Here is an 11,211-nt window from a genome sequence, read left to right as displayed (position 1 = left end):
GTAGAAGGATATGAGTGGATAAAGGAACTGTAGTAAGAATTCGGAGGCTATAGGGCACCTATTTGGTTTGGGGGTATATGTAGGGAGGCCTGAATTAAGTCTCACACTGCGGTGTATTTGTTTCTAGTTATGGGCAGTGATGACCATAGGGTTGTTACCTTTCTTCCATTCCGCAAGCCAGGTGGGGGGGCAGCGATGACATCACAAGGTGGGATGGTGACATCATGGAGGCAGGAACATGATGTAGCGATTGGCCGATCACCCAGTGCCACCTCAGGGTAGCAAGAGCCTCAGAATAGGCTAGACCTTTGACTGGTGATGAGTAAGTCTGTCCTGCGAAACACACTGACGTCAGTAGGCGACTTTTTTACATGCAACAAAATTTCTACACGCAACTTTTTATATCTCAGGGTGGGAGGGTGACATCATGGGGGCAGGAATATGCTGCAGCGATTGGCTGTTCACCCAGTGCCACCTCAGGGTGGCAAGAGCCTCAGACTAGGCTGGACCATTGACCAGTGTTGTCCTGCAAAACACGTTGACAACAATAGGCGACTTTTTTTACATGCAACAAAATTTCTACACGCAACTTTTTGCATTAAAGTCAATGGGTGTTTTTTTTTTTGCAGGCACTTTTTTGTCTCTGAGAATTATTTTGTGGAGAATTTTTGCTGCAGTTTCACAAGAAAATTTGCTGTGGAATTTCGCTGTGAGTCCCTGCCTGGTGAAAAAAATTCACTCATCATTACCACTGACCTATATCTAAGAATCACCAATCAACATCCACGATTTCTCAGCGTTATGGCTCTTATTTATTCATATTAGCCTCTGATAAACATTGTTGAAATCAACTATTTTGCTAAAACACTGAAAAATTTGGGGGGGGGTTATTGTAGGAAATTGAGATTTATTTGTACTGCATAGAAATAAAAATAAGTTGAATGATGTTTAGTGATGAGCGAATCTGTCCCGTATCGCTTTGCCATAAAATTCGCGAAACGTCAAGAAAATTCGCGGAAAAAATCACAAAATGCATTTGTCGCCTGTTTCTATTTTGTCGCCCATGTCTATTTTGTCGGTCACGTTTTTCCGACTGCGCCTGTTTTTGACACGACTGCACCCAATTTGACATGCGGCAAAAAAAACTTTGCGTGATGAACTTTTTCCGTGATGAATTTTCACGGAAGTTTCACAAAACAATTCGCCAATGACGGAATGTGGAAATTCGCTGCGAATCCATGCCTGCCAAAAAATTTGCTTATCACTACTAAAAATTCACAAAACGCATGTGTTGTTTTTGTTGCCCATGTCTATTTTGTCACCTGCATCTATTTATTTGTCGCCCGCGCTTTTCTGATGCGACCTCGCCTAATTTGCAGCGACTGCTCCCCTTTTTGACGTGTCCACGCCCGATTTGGCGTGCAAGAAAAAAAACATCTGCGCGTCAAATTTTTCCATGGCAAATTTTCAAGGAAGTTTTGCAAAACAATTCGCCAATGGTTAAATGCGGAAATTCGCTGCGAATTCCTGCCTGCCGAAAAAATTCGCTCATCATTAATGATGTTGTGATTACTAAGACTTTCTAGAATTATCCTTTACATTTATGTCTCTCAGGGTATCAGGAATATGTTGTTGATTGTAGAAAAATCTAAATTCAGAATTTTGGGCATCGGAACCTAAAATACAACTGTTCACTGTAAATATGCAACTATACCAACTACAGTATAGGACTGGGGTCCCACCAGGAATACCTTTCAACTGCTGTAACTCTCGACTGAAGAATCCCTAGAACAGACAGACCCCTCAGTTTAGCCAACTGGAAGACCTTAACCTTGAATTTTTTTTTAGAAAAAAATGTTTAGTTGGGGATTTTTCGAAATAAGGGTCTAGTATTTGTTATTATAGTTAGTGATGGGCGAAAAAATTTGGCAGGCATGGATTTACGGACAATTTCGCCATAGGCAGATTTTTTCGCGAAACAGGCAATACAATTTGCCGCAGAAAAATTCACCGCACATCCCAAATTTGTCCGGTTCAAAAAAAAAATCGCGTCAAAAAGAATTGTCTCGCTCATCAAAAGAATTGTTGTGCGTCAAAAGAATTGTCTCTTGTGTCTAAAGAACTGTTACACACAACAATTTCTTTTGACGTGCAACATTTTTACCGTTTCGCAAACTTTTCGCCATTTCGCAAATCTTAAATCACTAATTATAGTTTTTGTGATTATAGTGTTGGTCCAGGGTGGTGCAACTGTACCACTTGTCTACATCTTCCTACATCTTTCCTGCCTTCTTCTTGAGGGTAGTCCTTTTACAAGCATCTTGCGATAGCTCTGGGGGCCCACCAATGAGATCTTTACTCTGGGTCCACTGGTACCTTAAGGGACCCTGTTTACAACTTTAGGTCTGCAAACTAAGAATGTTTTTGCAGAACACCTTGGGTTAAATCTTGAACACGCTTGTCCCAGTATTGCCTGAAGCAGAAGTTATCATATCATCAAAGCTTTGAACTATTTACATGACTTCATTTACTGGAAGTGGAGATGCGGGCAGGCAGATAGGGGTGAAATATGCCTATCTTACGCGCTACAGCTGGCTACTTACATTTCATTCGATTGTGAGCAAAAGAAAGACTATTATTTTTAATTAGCTAAAGGCAGAGATGAGATGATTTTCTTTGATAGAGCATATTTATTAAGGGAAGAAGGTTTTGTACAATATCAAATATCATGTACCTAGGGCAGATCATTAAATTGCTTCCCCTGGATTCTTTAATATTAACATTCTGAGTGATATGATTAATACTGGCTGGAGCAGATACTTCCTGCCTTGGTAAGTGTAAATAATAGGGTTAATGAAGCACAAAATAAGTAAAAAAAAAATGAGCATCACTGTCTCAATGTACGAGAATATCAATAAATACTTGTATATATAATAGTCCTGAGCTTGCTAGTGAATATTTGCTGTATAAACAGTATTTAACACCTCAGCTGTTACCTTATCTACCAATACACAAAGTTGCATACAGATAGATAAAGATATTTAAGACCCAAAAAGTGTGAAAACCATTGGTCAAATGGAAATATTATCTGAATATATAGTAATGTTCCTGTTCTCATTGATATGACAGACTCGTATACTTTTAGCCATGTTTTTACCATCGAAAGCTTGCAAGTTTCTATAGAAGTCAAAGGAAGTTATCAAAGGCAAAGTTAAATTATATATATTCAATTCGATCTACAAAATTTGTAAATAAAAATAACCCAGGGTGGGGTGAACACTTGTAGGGCCAGATTCATTAAAGTATGAATCCGAATCACGGAATTCGATGATTTCTGATGATTGCAAAAGTCCCGAAAATTCAGTTTGTTTGAATATGATATGATAGTGATGAGTAGTGATGAGCTTCGTCAAAAAATTTACGAATCTTTCAAAAGATTTGCGAAACGGCGAAAATGTTGGACGTCAAAAAAAATTGTCATCCGCAACTATTCTTTTGTCGCCCGCGGCTACTCTTTTGTCGCCCGCGGCTATTCTTTTGTCGCGTGGCTATTCTTTAGTCGCCCGCGGCTATTCTTTCATCGCGCGGCTATTCTTTTGTCGCATGGCTATTCTTTCGTCACCCACGGCTATTCTTTCGTTGCGGGGCTATTCTTTTGTCACGCGGCTATTCTTTTGTTGCCCGCGGCTATTCTTTCTTCGCAAGGCTATTCTTTTGTCGCACGGCTATTCTTTTGTGCGACAATTTTTAGATGTGCAGCGAATTTTTCCACGGCAAATTTTTTCATCCGTTTCGCGAAACAATCCGCAAAACGCAGAAATTCGCCGCAAATCCATGCCTGCCAAAACATTTCGCCCATCACTAAATATGAAGATTTTGTACTTACAATCCGAAAGTTCCATATTGAAAGGATCATTTGCGAATGCTGATCCAATAGTAACAAAACTTTCGTACTCGTTGCGACAAATACAATTTTATCGCACAAATTGTCGCAAAGTACGAAAAAGTCATGGAAATTTATGAAAATATCGCAGAAAATACACAAAAGTTGTAAAGTTTAGATAAAATACAATTTTTTTTGTAATCGGACCTGTCGTTCTTTAATGAATGTGCCCCGTAATGTTGCCACAGAAAGAGCAGGACCCATACTGAGACTAATGCAAATTTATGCATTCTAAGAGAATTCCAGATCTGATCAGTTCAGGTAAAGCAATTTAATAACGATGATCCAAAAATACTTCTCACTAGTGATGAGCGAATCTGTCCCGTTTCGCTTTGCCAATAAATTCGCGAATCTTTCAAAAGTTTCGCAAAACTGCGAAAAATTACCGAACCGGAGAAAATGTAGCGTGGAAAACAATTGTCGCCCGCGACTATTCTTTTGACGCCTGTGACTATTCTTGCGATTATTCCTGCGACAAATTTGGACATGCGACTATTCTTTTGACACCTGAGACTATTTCTGCGACTATTTTTGCACCAATTTTGGACATGCGACAATTCTTTTGACACCTGAGACTATTCCTGGGACTACTCTTGCAACAATTTTGGCCGCGCGACTATTCTTTTGACGCCTGTGACTATTCTTGCGACTATTATTGCGACAAATTTGGACATGCGACTATTCTTTTGACGCCTGAGACTATTCCTGCGACTATTCTTGCAAAATTTTGGACGTGCGACTATTCTTTTGACGCCTGAGACTATTCCTGCGACTATTCTTGCGACAATTTTGGACGTGCGACTATTCTTTTGACACCTGAGACTATTCCTGCGACTACTCTTGCGACAATTTTGGCCGCGCGACTATTCTTTTGACGCCTGCGACTATTCTTGCGACAATTGTTTGACGCGCATCGAATTTTTTCATCCGTTTTTTGCGATACAATCCGCGAATCCATGCCTGGCGAATCATTTCGCCCATCACTACTTCTCACCAAGTGCGGCATGTGTTGTAATGCAGAATGTACAATAGGTTTGGTTCATTATTTGGATTGCAAAGGCACTTAGAGAAAACCAATTAATTCTTTTATTACCTAATTGTTCATTCAATTTCTTGCATGTGCTGTCACGATGAATATCTTCATAATTCTGATTATTACCTGAGGCCAATCTTACAACCCCATTAAAAATGCGCAACTGTTATTCCGAATGATTGCATTTTAAACAGTTTATATGTCATACCCATGTATGCTTAGGTAAGGGGGCTTGTCCTTTCCAATAGTGATGGGCTAAGTAATTTAGCAGGCATGGATTTGCGGCGAATTTCTCTGTTTCACCATTGGGCGATTATTTTGTGAAACGCGTGACCAAATATTGTCGACCACGTCGAAAAACATTTTTTTTTGTGCACAACATTTTCACCATTTCACAGATTTTTCGCAAGTCTTTGCACAGATTCGCACATTTTTCAGCAAAACGGGACAGATTTGCTCATCACTAAAATTCAAGTTTTCCACTTCAAAAAAACTTGAAAACTCAAAAATCTTTAATGTGAAAAAATGGGAAAATGGAAAACCCAGTGGCTTAAAAACATTAAAACCAACTTAAATGCAGCGAAATCACATTCCACTCTTAATTTTCAACTTAAAAAATCTTGAAAATGTAAGATTCTGAAATACAAAACCGCCTGTGCCAGCTTCCACCAAAAGTGTTTTTCGTTTAAATTCCTTTTATGTTCCTTTATTCAAAGCATAAATAAATACAGCCTATGGAAAAATGTGACTGTAGATAAATAGCTAGTACCCCCATATGGGCTTTACCCTAATATAGGGAATTCTCAAAATAAAGCAGGCAGGCACTCCGGATATTCAGGAATTTGTCGAAAAAAGCAGCCAAAAAATAAATTTTAAAGTAATTTACTGAATTTTTTAAACTATCCCTTCTAGTCATGTGACCCCCATGTCTGTAATTGGCCAATTGTAGATACTTCCTCATTGGCTATCTTGTCTTTAAATAACGTGTCTTTTGCAAACTGAATTTAGCCTAAGATTAAGTACCATCTGGTACGAAACGCGTAAGGCTTTCCCTGTTTTTACATATGGATTAAATAAAATTTATACTTTTTTACTTTAAAATTTATTTTTTGGCTGCTTTTTTCTACAAATTCCTGAATATCTGGAGTGCCTGCCTGCTTTATTTTGAGAATTCCCCATGATGGCTCCCTAAGCTGAAAGGTCTGGGGCATGAGCACCCGGACCCATCCTAACTAAGGGTAAGATTTATCACATACATGGAGAATTGTGATCACCTTTATAATTGTGTTTGGTTTGCCCTAATATAGTATAGTGTATAGTATAGTATAGTGGCTTTATCAAGGTTCGAATCCAAATTGTTTCCACAATCCATGTTATTTTCCTTTAAAACTCCCACTATTTGAGTTATGATTCAAAAACTTGAATGTCAGATATTTATTAAAGGAAAAATAAAGTCAAAGTCACTTGGGGGTGCCAAAATGTTAGGCACCCCCAAGTGACTTTGACCGCCTACCTTTTACCCCGGGCTGGTGCCCCTGTGAGGAAGGAACAGCACCAGCCCGGGGTAGCTGCCGGCGCTTCCTTTTCCTGATTCGCTGCGCGCGCATGCGCAGTAGAGTGAAAAGCCGAACTTTAAATGTTAAAGTCGGCTTTTCACTCTACTGCGCATGCGCCCACCGCTGGCACTCAGGAAAAGGAAGCGAGGAAGACGGAAGCGCTGCGCTCCAGGTGCCCCGGGCTGGTGCTGTTTTCTCCTAACAGGGGCACCAGCCCGGGGTACGAGGTAAGCGGTTAAAGTCACTTGGGGGTGCCTAACATTTTGGCACCCCCAAGTGACTTTGACTTTCGTTTCCCTTTAAGCACAAAACCCCTGAAAATGTAAATGTCAAACATCAGCATCTAAAAGCTTGCGAGTTTATGTAGAAGTCCATGGGAGTTGCTTAGGCAAAGTTACGCCTTATTTTCCATTTGAGATTTTTGAGTTTTTCCAGTTTGTAAACTCACAAATTCGAGGTATTCGAGTTTTTTATTTCAACGTTTTCCATATTAATAAATGAGCAAACATTTGAGTTTTTTTAAAATGCGAGCTTATTCGAATTACAGATAAACTCTCCAATTCACAAATCTGAAAACTAAAAACGAAGCCCAACGAAGACCAGGGAATGTGCATTGATTAGTGGCGGATTGTTTCACGAAAAGGGCAACAAAAATTGTCACCCGCATCAAAAAAATTGCTGCGCAGTTTTTTGTTGCACGACATTTACGCTGTTAATTTTTTGCCATTTTGCGAAACATTTCAAAGAGTCACAAATTTTTGGCAAAGCAAAATGGGACAGATTCGCTCATCACTAGCATTGACCAATCCCCTCTCTTTTATCCAAAGTAACCTAAACCCAATTAACCTAAACTGATCTAGGACCCCCATCTTCAAGAAAACCTATTGAAATCGAGTTCTATAATGTCGTATTCATAGTACAGTTCTATCTGTAACTGTTTGCTTGGGCTTTATTTTGTGCATAAAGAAACTCAAGTGCCTTGAAATGTGATTTATTGCACAGGTATAGGACCTCTTATCCAGAAACCCATTATCCAGAAAGTTACGAATTTTGGAAAGTCCGTCTCCCATAGACTCCACTTTAATCAAATAATTCACATTTTTTTAAATGATTTCCTTTTTCTCTGAAATAATAAAACAGTACCTGTACTTGATCCCAACTAAGATATAATTAATCCTTATTGGGGGCAGAACAGCTCTATTGGGTTTATTTCATGGTTAAATGATTCCCTTTTCTCTGTAATAATAAAACAGTACCTGTACTTGATCCCAACTAAGATATAATTACCCCTTATTGGGGCAGAACAGCCCTATTGGGTTTATTTAATGGTTAAATGATTCCCTTTTCTCTGTAATAATAAAACAGTACCTGTACTTGATCCCAACTAAGATATAATTACCCCTTATTGGGGGCAGAACAGCCCTATTGGGTTTATTTAATGGTTAAATGATTCCCTTTTCTCTGTAATAATAAAACAGTACCTGTACTTGATCCCAACTAAGATATAATTACCCCTTATTGGGGGCAGAACAGCCCTATTGGGTTTATTTCATGGTTAAATGATTCCCTTTTCTCTGTAATAATAAAACAGTACCTGTACTTGATCCCAACTAAGATATAATTACCCCTTATTGGGGGCAGAACAGTCCTATTGGGTTTATTTAATGGTTAAATGATTCCCTTTTCTCTGTAATAATAAAACAGAACCTGTACTTGATCCCAACTAAGATATAATTACCCCTTATTGGGGGCAGAACAGCCCTATTGGGTTTATTTAATGGTTAAATGATTCCCTTTTCTCTGTAATAATAAAACAGTACCTGTACTTGATCCCAACTAAGATATAATTACCCCTTATTGGGGGCAGAACAGCCCTATTGGGTTTATTTAATGGTTAAATGATTCCCTTTTCTCTGTAATAATAAAACAGTACCTGTACTTGATCCCAACTAAGATATAATTACCCCTTATTGGGGGCAGAACAGCCCTATTGGGTTTATTTAATGGTTAAATGATTCCCTTTTCTCTGTAATAATAAAACAGTACCTGTACTTGATCCCAACTAAGATATAATTACCCCTTATTGGGGGCAGAACAGCCCTATTGGGTTTATTTAATGGTTAAATGATTCCCTTTTCTCTGTAATAATAAAACAGTACCTGTACTTGATCCCAACTAAGATATAATTACAAAACCATCATAGTGGGTATAATTACTGTTTAAGTAATTTTATTAGCAGACTTTAGGTAGGAGATCTGAATTACGGAAAGACCTCTTATCCCCCAGGTCCCGAGCATTCTGGATAACAGGTGAATGGGCTTATTTGCCTCCTACTCATCCGATCTCTAATATTAGAAGAGAAAATATTGAAAATTCTGTTTTATATTTTGCTCGGTCACAGGTTTTATTTAGTAGCCTATTAAGAAGGGAGTGTAGCCCTGAAACTAATAACATATTGCAATTAAAAGCACAAAATTGCCAAACAAAGGCACTCATTTAAATCGTATTTCATGTCATATCTGCTGTACAATGCCCTGTACAGGATTACTGCATATAGACTGTAAGCTCTACGGGGCAGGGGCCTCCATCCTCTTGTGTCTTTGACTCTTAACTTATTGCAACTGTACCTTGTATTTATTTGTATTTATTGTTATACTTTGTATTTATCTATTATTATCTTAATAACCCCCTGTCTGTATTAATGTATTCTACTGTACAGCGCTGCGTACATAAGTAGCGCTTTATAAATAAAGATATACATACAAATTGAACAAAATCTAACTAGTGTATGATTTGTATGGAAGAAAAGCATTGCCATACAGACGGATACCCCGGCCCCTCAAACGGAATATTAATGATAAATAAGAAATCTAAAGAGCTCACAGTATATCTGGATCATCTCCTCTGTATTCTATCCCTTCCTTAAGACTGAATGCGGTGCAGCAGCTGGGGTAGGGGGAACGTGCTTGTTGAGCATTAAATTCTATAGTGCTGAATGGTTCCAGTAAATGTTAAGTGATTTAAAAAGACTTGACAGGCGAGAACAGCAGCCCCGGAGTCATGTAAAATGCAAAAGAAATACCACTTTATAAATGCTTTTTTATGGCATTTGAAATAAAAATAGCAATCGCTGGAAAACGAATTGAACTGATTCCTTTTTTATCTCTGAATTCTAAATATACGTAGCACAAGAAGTTATAAAAGAAAATCAATGGGCTTTAAACTGGTTTAGTCTGCATCATAAGGCAATGAACATATTTACAGAATGTTTTTTAGATTTTAAGCATTATAATAATAATGTTTCTTTTTTTAATTTTTAATCATTTCTATTAGGTGCTTTATAGGAATGTTAAAGAAGGAGGGAAAGTCATTTTGGCATTTTACTGCCAATAGATTTGCCACATTAGTGCCACCTAGAACAATATATTTATTCAGCAGAAACCATCACTATACCTGAGTAAAGAGCCCTAGAAGCTCCCTCTGCCATTTTAGCTTGGTCTTGGTAGCTTCCTGCTGCAGTTATAGCCATTGGAAGCTCAGATCACACATTCCTAAAGGAGGGGGGAATGAGTTCTTATGCATTCTTATGGGAGGGGGGAGCAGGAGAAGGGGGGGGAGAGAGGAGAGAACTGAGCAGACTCAAGCCCCAACCCTGAAGGAGCCCTAAATGAAAGGAAGACTGATACCGAAGAACATGTTCCCTAAAAAGAAAACAAGAAATCCTGTGTTTCTTTTGATAGAGGACTCATTGCAGCTTTTCTGGGAGTACTTATGGTTGTATTTATTTAGACCTTTCTGATAAAGCTTACTTAGTTTTTACCTTTCTTTCTCCTTTAAAGTGACTGACATACTGTGTGCTTTTATTGTTAGATAAAACCATGAACGGTGTCCTTGGAAATGTTGCTTAATTCTGTCATTGGTTGTAACAGGTGCTTAGTGATGTCTAGGGTTGCCACTTGTCCAGTTTGGACCCGAACAGCCCGGTTTTCAGAAGGTCTGCCCGGGTCAAAACCTCCTGCCTAGTTTCAGATAGTTTCCCACAGTTTCCCATAGTAGGAAAACTGGGCAGGACTCAGGAACAATGACGCAATGATCAACCAATAGCTGATCACTGCGTCATAGCCCCGCTTCCTCCCTACCCCGTGACATCACAGTACGGTATGGTTGCTAGAAATAGGGCATTTTATTTATATCCTAAAACCACTTAAATAGACATATGTTAAAGCTCCATTTAGAAGGAGGAGCCTAAAGCTGCAGCTCTATCTGCCATAGTGTTTATCCTGCTGTGTATGGCTTGGGCGTATGTCTTTAAATAGACTTTTCTTTGTACCAAGTGTGAGTGCATGCTCGCTACAAGCTTACAGTCTGCCGTTACAGGAACGGGTTTCACATAAAGGCAGTGGCCCTTAGTCCGTTCTTGGCCTCTTTAATTACAACTATCACTGGTACAATGGGAGTTTTGTTTAGACTATCTGCTAATCATAGGTTTATCCTGAAAAAAAACGTATAAATTGTTGCCTTAGACTTTTAAAAAGTGCAATTGTCAGTACAACCCACCAAATCCTGGGTAATTAGACGTTTCAATCAAGAAAGTGTTCTGTTTCTAATGGCAAATAACAAGTAATTACAGTCTATCTGAGAGCTGGATCCTCACTTGAGACCTGCCATCACTGATTTAA

This window comes from Xenopus tropicalis, chromosome 1 (assembly GCF_000004195.4).
Source record: "Xenopus tropicalis strain Nigerian chromosome 1, UCB_Xtro_10.0, whole genome shotgun sequence".
NCBI lineage: Eukaryota > Metazoa > Chordata > Amphibia > Anura > Pipidae > Xenopus > Xenopus tropicalis.
Note: the sequence above shows the minus strand (reverse complement) of the source record.